Source organism: Cibotium barometz, chromosome 48 (genome assembly GCF_041138505.1).
Source record: "Cibotium barometz isolate CiBa-2024 chromosome 48, ASM4113850v1, whole genome shotgun sequence".
NCBI classification, from domain to species: domain Eukaryota; kingdom Viridiplantae; phylum Streptophyta; class Polypodiopsida; order Cyatheales; family Cibotiaceae; genus Cibotium; species Cibotium barometz.
Window position 1 is genome coordinate 5036631 of NC_141093.1, and position 11781 is coordinate 5048411.

An 11781-nucleotide genomic window follows, 5' to 3' on the forward strand; every position below is an offset into this window, starting at 1 on the left:
TCATGACCCGCTTGGGTGATAGCTTCCACACTAATGCCACTAGCATGATTGGTGAGATTATGGTTGATATGCCCCCAATGGATGACAAGCTATGTGACAGCCACTTTGGAGTACTAGAGTTATGGCATAGTTATAGTGCTAGCTCATATAGTCGAGTTCACACTATGGACAGACCATTGTATGTTATTGTAGGAGAGTACTTTCCCTTATAGTATGTACTTTTATCTTTTTAGTTATATGGTTATAGAAAAGACAAGAAGATAGAAGAAAATCCAGCCATCAATCTCTCTTGTGTCTTGCTCTCTCTTGTGTGTGTGTGTTTGCTTGCAAGGAACTCAAGCTCTCCCTCTGCCTCACATTCTCTTTAGTTGTGTTTGCTTGCAAGGAACTCAAGCTCTCCCTCTGCCTCACATTCTCTTTAGTTGTGTTTGCTTGCAAGGAACTCAAGCTCTCCCTCTCTCTTGTGTCACATTCTCTTTAGTTGTGAGCTTATCATAGAACATACGTCGCATGCTATATCCTTTTACAAATATTAGCTATATGTTATGGATTCATGGGATTATGTTGTATGGTTGGTTCTTCCCAATTCCCTTGCCCACTCCTACATATTTCACTTGCCACCCCCTACCTATTTGTGCGCTCTTGCCGCACAGGTCGTAGCTGGGGATTTGCCGAACACCGTATACGAGCCACGAATGGCTGCAAGCATACAACCAGGAAGGCAAGCTCAAAACAGAATGCAAAAGGTGTGTCACTCACCGCTTAACTGCCGCCTTGAAGGATTCTCGCGTTGCAGCCGTGAAGGAGGAGCCGCCGTCGCCGCTCTACCGCCTCTCCGCCGCCTCGCCGTGCCGCTACACAGTGCGCTCGATCGCTCTCTCACTCTCTCTCTCTCTCTCTCTCACACACACGCAGGAGAAGGAAAACAAGGAGACAAGGCAAGAGCACTCTTCTATTCACAACACATGAGAATGAGGATTTTAGGGTTACATTTGACTCATATAGGTGACTTGGCCGTTCACACTTGGGCGCCCATACATGGCCGGCCGACCCTAACCCTTATCCTACTGATATCCAAGGTGCGCCTCTCATCGGCGATCACCCAATCCCTTCATCCTTAACATATGGTGCCGACAAGCCCGGCCCATGACTCAGAATATTTAAATTAATGACGTAAAACATAGTACGTCTCAATGTCCGCCATGGGTTAACATGCCCCCCTTCCTGATGTAGATTCCGTCCTCGGAAGCTATGGTATGGTAAGCTCGAGAGGGTTGTTGTTGTTGACCGTCTGCAAAACAGGGAAGTAGAGTGAAAGTATGCTGGAATTCAAAAGATATAAAGTGTATAAATTCAAGCATGTTAGACCACAATGGATGTTGTTATGAGAACTTAGTTTAAGGGTCACATGAATGAGCTAGTGTAGCAAATTAACAGGAGTTTAAAATTATTGAAAGTAAATCCAGAGTAAGCAAGGTGTCAAAGGTTAATCAAGGTTTATAACTGGCGTAAGTCAAGGTAATTAACCAAGCTTAATAAATAAACAGATGACCACACTGTGTCTACTCTAAGAACAAGTTAATACCACGAGTCTAGGGACACAAGAAACATTAGAGTTACAGGAGCCTTTTGCCTTTTTTTTTTTAATGCACGTGACAATTTTTACACTATGGCGACCTTCCTAAGGCAAAACTAACATCGATCCTGGTACCATGTTTAACACAAGGCATTATCCAGGAATCTATTAGCTCACTTTAGGCAAGGCTACCCCCTACCAACCAAGGCATCGGTTTGGAGTAGAATACTCCTCGCCTACCAAGTGTCAATAAGGCGATAGGCCAACATTGAAGCACATCATAGACTTGTATTGCCATTTATTGTAGGCTTGTTTTTTTTTTTTTAATCTATTTCTTTTGATCCTCGCTCCTGAACTATATTTTGTCTTGCATCTTTTCGACAAAGGGGTAATAGCTATGTCCTAGAGGTCAACACACACATGGCCAGGTGTCAAACATTAAGATGGTTTTACCCTAGACCTAAGACAATCGTATTCCAAGGTTAACTAAAGACGTCATGCTGCCTAGGAATATTTCCAATAAAGTTAAGCTCATTAATGATTTACACTAGCATGCAAGTAACTTCAAAAACTAAGTAGTACATTGACAATTTCCATGTGGTCATGCATTATAGTTTATGCAATTGATTGAGCACTAAAAACGAAAGAGAGTGGGTATGGAAGAATTACACCTGTAATTGGAGATCTCCTTGATTTGACGAGACAGCTTGCAATTTGATGTAGATATATTTTGATGAACGTTGCGGGGCAGTCTCTGGACTTGGAAGCGAACCCACCTCAAAGTTTTTAACCTGTACAATCAACTAACAAGCACTATACCTCGAGAGGCACATCAGTGTGAAAATTTCAAGACTTGTTTAAGGAATCTGAACTAGAAAAAACTTGGAAACGCTAACCTACCTACCAGTCACCACACTAGTACTGAGGATACGGTAAGAGGATGTTGTAGAGTCCTGGCTCTAGCCCTAAGGCTAAGCCTCTATCCGCATCATCCAAACAAATAAAGTCAACCTCAGTAGTGCCATGAGTTTCATCCGTCCATTCATCATTGTCAGATATTTCCTTTTCATTTTCCCATCCACATAAACTCATCAAAAATGTAACCATGCGAGGATAGTCATCTTGTGGAAAAGGAAAGCATTGGGCTATCGGGGATATGTCCTCTACGGAGTAGGGGTCAGTCATGGTCAATAGGCGAATTAGCCATTCTAATTCCTCAACATTTTCTTCTCTGGCTAGTACATCTATATGATCCCATTCAGTTTCAATTACAGGATAGCACATGTGGAATATCTGAGAAAGGTATAGATGATACCTCTCACCAAAGGTAGGAGTGGATGAAGTGTATGATGATCGGGCATCTGCCATATCTGCAAACACAGATATAGCATCAGTAGGTTTAGACAGGTCAATCTAGTTCTTGATTGTATACGGATATTTCTCTTGTTTTGTGCTCTTGCTCTTTTTACTATTTTTTGTTTTTCTTTTTTCTGTTTTTTATGTATGAAGCTATATATATACATCCCCTTGAATTTGGCAATTACATGGTCAGGGGAGAAGGTTAAGGAGGAAGCATTAAAATGTCAAGCGTGAGTACATGCTCCCCCTTTCCTTGGGCAGATCATATTATTTGCAATGATGTTGCAGCCTCTTGGAACCAATTTGCCCAGCGGGTCATAGGTTGTGATGTGGGCAGATAGCTTTTTATGACCCTTGTGGCCACATCCAATTGCAGAGATGGTAGTGTACGCTCCCATTGACGAATGGAGGAAATGGTTTCCGACGATACTATTACAAGGGGAGACGTAGACTTATCGGTTTTTTGTTGGGTGTTGACAAGAGTAGGTGTAGAGCATGTAGAAACTTCTATATGAGTGTGTGCGTGGCATGAGGAGCTAGAAGCTTCATGTGGCTCCCCCCTTCCTGAGCTAGGTGGTAGTGATCGATATCGTTTGGGAATCCAAACTAACTCTGGAAGAAGTGGTATGGAGCACTCTGTTACCTTTCCCTTACCACGATCTTGAATTATCGTTGGGGTGGCAACAATTGGTTTGCAAGGTTTTACAGGTGATGTAGAGGGATTCAGCTTATGTTTAGGGACCCAAATCTGGTCATTTCCCTCGTAGTACCCTTGGGCTACTAATAATTTTTTAGGGATCCATCGTGATGTTACATTGCCCTTTCTCGGGTGGGTGGCTGCTTTCCTTTTACGAGGCTTCTTGGTGGTGGCTGAACGAGATTGAGCAGGGGAAGTAGCTATTAGCGAAGCTTTGGGGACCCATTTGTATGTACTCTTTGGCATAGTAAGCAAAGCTTTAGGGACCACCTTGCCTGTTTCCACTCTTGGCGTTGAAGCGTTAGAGGGGTGGCCAACAATCAAAGATGGTTTTGCCACTGGACTTTGTGATTTTTCATTATCTAATATTTGAGTGGATGACTTAGGTGCGGGATTTTGAGCGGTCAGACCTAGTGTTGGTTCTTGCGTTGTGACTTGTCTGGTTGCCCAATCGATATTGCACTTGGTGGCCATCATCCATTTGCGCCCTAAGATTACAGTCCCTTCCATGGTGCCAGCTGGCATAACCAAAAAGCTTTGAATTATGGTTCCCTTGTCATAGGCAACCGGAGTGAGCAGAATTCCTGAGACGGGGGTTTTCTTCTTGTTGATTCCTTGAACTTGGATAGAACTCTTGGATAGAGGTGGTTTTCCCAGTTGACACCACACGCCATATGATAGCAAATTGTGTTGAGCTCCTGTATCCAATAATGCATTGTACAACACCTCCCCGTAAGGACTCCGTAACTCAATTGGGTATCTTAGAGGTGGGTCAGATTCCAGTGCATCCTCCTCTGCTTCCTCGAAAAATACTTGCGTAATTCCCAAGTTGGCTTCTCGTTGTCTCCTAGCACGCTGTTGACGTTCTTTAGCTTCGACTCTCGCTTGTATCTTTTTAAGCTCAGCTTGTTCTTTAGCTGCCTTCTTTTGATGTATTGCATGTAACTCCTCCTGGCTCAGGGGGTCATAGTATCGTTTGAATTTACTCCCATTAAGGAATCCAATGGTTTCAACTCCGTCGAGAGTCTCCACTCTGATGGTACCTTGCGGGGTAATTTCACATACTCTATATGGTCCCTTACCAGCATATTTGAGCTTCTTCTTTTCATTTCGCACTCCATACATCAGGACTTTATCCCCAACCTTGATGTCCTTGTCCTTTAGATGGCGATCAAACCATTTTTTCCTTCTATCCTTCTCCACAAGGGCATTGTATACAGCCAATTGTCTTTCTTCGTTTAGCCTCTCAAGGATATATAGACGCTCTACTAAGGGATTACCATCCCATCCCTCTTGAGTAGCAACACGAAGACTAGGAATGACAAATTCCCACGGCATGACTGCTTCTTGGCCATATACCATTTTGAATGGTGTACAATTAATAGCCACTTTGTACGCAGTACGATAGGCCCATAAAGCTGTCGTAAGCTTTAGATCCCAATCCGTGCGATGAGCTTCAACTGTCTTTGTCAAAATAGAGATTAAAGTCTTGTTGGTACTCTCAGCTTGGCCATTTGCTTGCGGATAGTAAGGAGTAGATTTATGATGGGATATCATGAAATTTGTTGTGAGCTCCTTAATCACTTCATTTATAAAATGCGTACCATTGTCGCTCACAAGTTCAAAAGGACAACCGAAGCGTGTGATTATATTTTCAAAGAGGAACTTGGCTGTTGTCCTTGCATCTGCCTTACGTGTCGCTTTCGCTTCAGCCCATTTGGTCATATAGTCAGTGGCCACAATAATATAGCGAGATTGTGTGTTTCGGGCCGCTGGGCTAATCGGACCTACAAAGTCTAAACCCCACTTTTCAAATGGTTGGTTTACTTTGATCGGATGTAGGGGCATCTGATCTTTCCTCTGGGGTTTCTTATATCGTTGGCATTCATCGCAACCCTTCACAAAGAGTGATGCATCTTGGAACATAGTGGGCCACCAATACCCTGATTGTAAGATCTTTCGCGCAGTTAAGTCTCCTGAGAAGTGACCACCGGCTACGCCCATATGTGCCTCTTGCAAAATGTATAGATACTCATCCTCTCGGGCACAACGCCTAAGAACGTCATCCTTTCCTCTTTTATAAAGAGTCCCTGCTATCAGGCAATAGGGTTCACATTCTTTGATTAGCTTTCGAGCTAGATCTTTGCGAAGCTCCTTGGGTGGAAAGCCATTAACCAAAAAGTTAACAATCTTCTCACTCCATTCAGGCATTGTCTCCACCATGAACAGGGAAGTGTCTGGTAAGTCATCATCAACCCCCGTAGGAGCCTCACCATTAGGTATGCGAGACAAATGATCAGCCATAACATGTTTTTTGCCAGGTCTCACAACAACAGTGAAATCAAACTCAAGAAGAATCAATAGCCATCGTGTGATTCTTCCTGTGGAGCATGGTTTGTTTACCAGATACAACAATGCTTGATGATCTACATAGAAAACAAACTTGGTGGCAAGGAGGTAATAACGAAATTTCCTTACTGCATATATCATTGCCAACCCTTCTCGCTCCGTAGTGGTGTAGTTCATCTCAGCATCGTTCAACTGGCGACTGGCAAAGCTAATGGGGTAGTCTAGCTTGTGTTCTCCAGGTTGAGTTAAAACACACCCAATAGCAAAGTTTGATGCATCAATATGCACATGGAAGAGTAAATCCCAGTTAGGCATTCTCAAGATTGGAGCACTCGCCAAGGCCTTCTTTAATAGCTCATAGGCACGGTCACATTCTTCGGTCCAAATAAACTCGATGAGAAGCTTATACAATGGTCGAGCTATCTCGGCGAAGAATAGAATAAATCTTCGATAATAACCAACGTGGCCCATAAAGCGTTGGACTCCCTTGTAGTTGGTGGGTGGTGGCAATTCCAGAATGACCTTGATTTTACTCTCGTCAGTGGAAATCCCATTTTTGGACACTATATGCCCTAAGATAACTCCGTGTTTAACCCAGAATTGGCATTTGAAAGGATTCAAGGAGATGCGATATAATCTACACCTTTCAAATATTTTTCGTAAACACATCAAGTGCTCGTCCCACGAGGAATGAACACAAAGATCATCTAAGAAAGCTTCACAGAAGTCCCTTAGATATTCCTTAAAGGCCGTGTTTATCAATCGTTGGTATGTTGCAGGTGCATTGGTCAAGCCAAAAGCCATGACGCGAAAGGCAAACACTCCAAACTCTGTGATAAATGCTGTTTTAGCTTGGTCCTCGTCTGCAATTGTGATCTGATTATAACCCGAGTACCCATCTAAAAAGCTATATGCCTCCTTGCCTGCCACTCTTTCAAGCACATGTTCAGAATATGGCAAGGGGTAATGATCCCTTCTGGTGGCTGCATTAACCTTTTTGAGATCAACGCACACTCTGAGTTTCCCATTCTTCTTTGGCACGATGACTATTGGAGAAACCCATTCTGAGTGCTCAATTGGGTATATGAATCCACATTTTACCAGCTTTTCAATTTCCTCTTGTACAATCTTTGCATACTTAGGATTCATTGGGTAGGGACGTTGCTGGACTGGTTTAGCAGTGCTAATCATTGGAATCGTGTGTTGCACCACCGAGGGTGGAACACCCTTCATATCATGATATGTCCAAGCAAATATGTCCTTGAATTCTTTAAGAAGCTTCGTAAGTGCAGCTTCTTCCGCCTTGGTGAGGTCTTGAGCAATAAAAACTGGTTTAGACTCCTCACCCGGATCTGCTAAGTCTATCTCCTTGACTACCGCAGGGCCATCGTAGACACCGCTACTCCCATTGGTAGGCATTCGTTGGGCTTTTGTGTAGACTACTTTACGTTCCCCTGTGGTGAATGATTTGAAATGCTCGGGTGCGGGGTGTAAGTCTACTGGTTCTTGTTGTGCTAGGCTTTTTTCTTTCAATTCCTCTTCCTTTTGTTGTTGAGCCAACTCTTGGTTTTGCCGCCTTCTTGCAGTACGACTTAGTTTCGGCTTCTCTTCGATTTCTAATTGGGCGACGTCATGAGGTTGCGGAATACACCACATGACACTTTGGAGGTATTGTCCCCAATTATCCGCTATCTTCCGATGAGCATCAATGGCTCCTACATAACTAAGCCATTCTGCAGTGGATCTTTCCTTGTTTATTGCAGTGCGTACATTAGCTTGATAGCGTTGGCGCTTATGCCTCGTTTTCTTCTTACCAAGTTTTTGATTTTTGTTTCTATCCGATTCGGACTCACTTGGTCGATCTTCACTTTCGGATGAACTACAGGAGGCCAATGTCCTAGGCCTTGAGCACCTTGCTTCCACATTTGGGTGAATATTTGATTCATTTTTCCCATCAGGCTCAGGGTCAGTTTCTTCTTGAGATTCATACTCAGAGTTGCATTGGTCAGAGTCTTCGCTACTTTTAGTGTCGGTGGAGTTTGCCACGTTCTCGCCATCAGGAGTCAAGTGCATAACACCTATCATGTTTATTGGCACTAACGGTGGCATATCTTGCCCCTCAGGTGTTACCCAGCTTGTGCCTCTATTCCCCCATGTGTCTATGGTTGCCGCTAGGTGTACCCAATCCACGTTATCCGACTCAGACATACCCGGTAGGACATCCATGTAAGGAGAATCTTTCCCATCATCAGTCTCTTTTTTACATGTATAGCAATACCTTAATGGGGCGGAATGAACAGTGGTATCCGATCGATTATCGATGATAACCTTGCTTCCTAAAGAATGTGCACGACCATTCTCAAGATCAACTCGAATGACAGAGTCCTGGAATTGTAGGTAGACATGGTTTTTCGACCAGTCATGCACCATTTGTGCTTCCCTCATGAAAGGACGACCTAAGATCATTTGATATGACATAGGATGCTTGGAGAAATCCATTACAATGAAGGTATGTTTTACCTTGTATCCCAGGACCTTGATCTTGAGGTCCCTTAACATTCCAATAGGTTTAGCTATGGTTCCGTTTGCCATCTTAACCACTATGTTTGTGACTTCAAGGTGAGGCCTTCCCATAGATTCCCAACAGTTTTTAGTCACAATGCTCACTCCAGCACCACCATCAAGGATTCCCTTTAGAGTTAATCCCTTGGTAGTAATGGGGAGGGTGGCATTAGATTCGTCCCCTTCAAAGTACTGTCCCAACTTGTTAACAGGTATTTCCACGACCGAGTTTTCATCTAGGTTGGGTTGTAGATCCCAATGTTCTCCTTCATCTTGAAGCGTGTCGGGTCTATCCATATTTGCAAATTGTGGTAGCCCCGCCTTTAGTTCTCCATTGAGAAATGCCCGAAGAGCTAAGAATAGCTCAGGATCTCCGTATAATTTGGATATGATCGTGGTTCTAATCTCAGAGGACATGAAATCCATTAGTTTAGACACTTTCAATGGTACTTTTCGAGACATCGCCCCTTGACTAGGGACTGGTGAAGATGGAATCACTTCCTCTTCAATGGGGTCAGGCAGTCCCTCACTAAACATTCTTTCCAGCAAGAAGGGTGTTTGCCCACTTCCGGATGTCCTATCCTCGCTTTCTTCCCGAATGATACTAGGTATAGCTAACGGTTTATGGGTCCGGTGAGGCTGAACTTGCGTAGGAAACACTGTGTCTGGAATTTTGATTTTTCTTGGCTCCAGTTCTCTTTGTGTTTCTTCCACCAAACCCCGTAAGTGTTGCACTTGTTCAATCTCCTCAACTGGGTTTGGGTAAGTTCCAATCTTTTTCTTGAGGGTTTTTGGCCCACGTGGCTTGTCTTGGGGAGTCTCAGTCAGTTTGGGTGGTCGAGAGGGCATTGACTGACTTGGTTGTGGGGCTGAGGAAGTTTCCTTCGGTTTTCCCTTATTTATGTACTCGTTTGATTCTCCTTCATTGAGCTCCCGAGTGGGTTCCTCCCTTAGGGTAGTGGCTTTGGTCCCCATGGTTTCTATTGAATCGGAATCATCTTCAGGATCATTCATATACACGGGGTCGTCTCCTGTCCCTATGTTGGTCTTTGAACTGGGCTTGGAGCTCGTGGCATTAAGCGATCTCTTTCGTCGTGTTTTCTTTTTCTTTGCCTGAGCGATTGATGCAGTATCCCTCTCTTCAAGAATGTAGTTTTGATTTTGAAGCATTGATCGTGTAACTACATTCGCGGGTACAACGGGTGTGGTTCTTCGTGCTTGGTTGGTGACCTCAACCAAATTCAATGGCGTAATCTTGGGTGCATTAGGATTATGTGGACATTGAGCGATCAAATGATCTATGCCACAACGATTACATGTAAGTACCGGCATTCCCGATGTGCTCGCTTGATTTGGTTGCATCTGAGTAGAGATCTTCTGTAGCCTATTAGGGCACTCTGCTACACGATGTGGTCCACCACACTCGTAGCATTGAAGAGGTGGTCTCCTTGCCAAGGTGTTAAGGTTTTGCCCTCTTGTGGCGAGAGCAGCCGCTTGATATACAGGCTTGACTTGCCCAAAATGATCCTCCATGTAGTACTGGGGAATCATTTCAAACGTATCAATTCCGTATGGAGCAGTGGGGTCTATCTCCTCTTCATAATCCCCACACGCACTATGTGACTCACAACCCATTTGGTTTATAGGAGTAATCCTTGGATGTGGAGGTTGTGGTCCTAGCACTGGCGGTGGTAACGGCACAGACTGGACTACATTCGGATTCCTTGGAACTATGTGCTGTGACGGTTGCTCGACAGGTTGTGCAGGCATTAGCGCGGGTACTTGAGGTGTGTTTGACCAAGCTAGTGGTGCCTGGTTTGCCAACATTCGCTTAAGTGTTAGGCAATCTTTAGATTGATGGCCATACTTACCACATGCATTGCAATTCCCATTGAATTTGACTCTGAATGTGGGACATTCACTCGTGCTATGTGGTCCTAAGCACACCGAACACCATTGTTGCTCTCTCCTTGGGTACATATGGCTATTCTGAGGAGCTCGATTACCCCTAAAGTATTCTTGGAGAGCCTTAGTAAGGTCGGTCACAGACATTTCAGATATCTTGGGCTCCTTTGCAATAGGTTTTACCGTCATTGGCTCGTGCCCAGATACTTGCGAACTAACGGATTTTGTCTCCGAAGACACCTTTTTACCTGCAATCATCAAGTTGTCTTCTAACTGGATTGCATTGGCAGTGACTGCTTCCCACGTTGTAAGACCTCTAATGACTAGGCCATTGTAAATGTCCTCGTGGCGCAATCCTCGGATGAATCTATCGAGGAGTTGGTTATTATTGAAGCGTTCATCGGGAGTGCAGCGAGAATTTAGATGCTTCAATCGACTTATAAAGTCTCTCACTGACTCCCCTTCCTCGCGTTCAGCTTTTTGGAGTTGAGATGCTACCCCCCAAAGCACACCCTCGCGTATGTATTCTTTCAAGAACAATCTCTTGAGAGTGGGGTAGTGAGTGCGCTCTTCAACCCTTAAGGTTCGATACCAATCTCCGGCCTTCCCACTCAAGGTTAAGCCTAAGGCTTTACACTTATGCAGCTCATTGTGTTCTTCCAAGGAATCACACACGTGCTCAAAGACTTCAATGTGCTTCCTAACATCCTCGTTACCACTGAAGTTTTGAGTGAGCTTAGCCACTTGTACTGCCTTGCTTCTAGGTTCTCTCTCAGGCATACCCCGCATGTTTTCCGCAATAGATCGTCCGATCGTCTGAGCAAACGCTGCGAGATCACCTAGGTGAGCAGGCATAGCTGGTGGAAGCACTTCTGGGATAGCCTGGCTGATAGGAGTTGGCGTTGGTCTAAGTAGGTTGGCAAATGACGTAGGATATGATATGTGGCTAGGCCTAGCTCCTCTTGGATAAGGGTGGTGATAAGGCGGTCTTGGAGCATACGCCATTGGCATACTAGGAGGCGTAGGAGCTACCTGAGCATGAGTAGCGATAGGTACATAGGGTCGATAGGCACTGGCACGCACTGTTGTAGGTACTGTTCCACTAGGTAGCGGTGTCGTACTAACTACAGCGGTAACAGGTGCACTTTCAGCTATGCTCATCATTGGGGCAGGCATTGATTCCCTAATGGAAAGTTGAGCCAAGGTTGGAAAGCTAAAGTTACTACTCGTGGGCTCAACCTGCATTGAGACTCCAGGCGAAACAACATATGAAGGGTCTATGGGACTCACCGAGGGAGTCTCCAATTGTGATAGGGTTGGTTGTTTGGCCTTG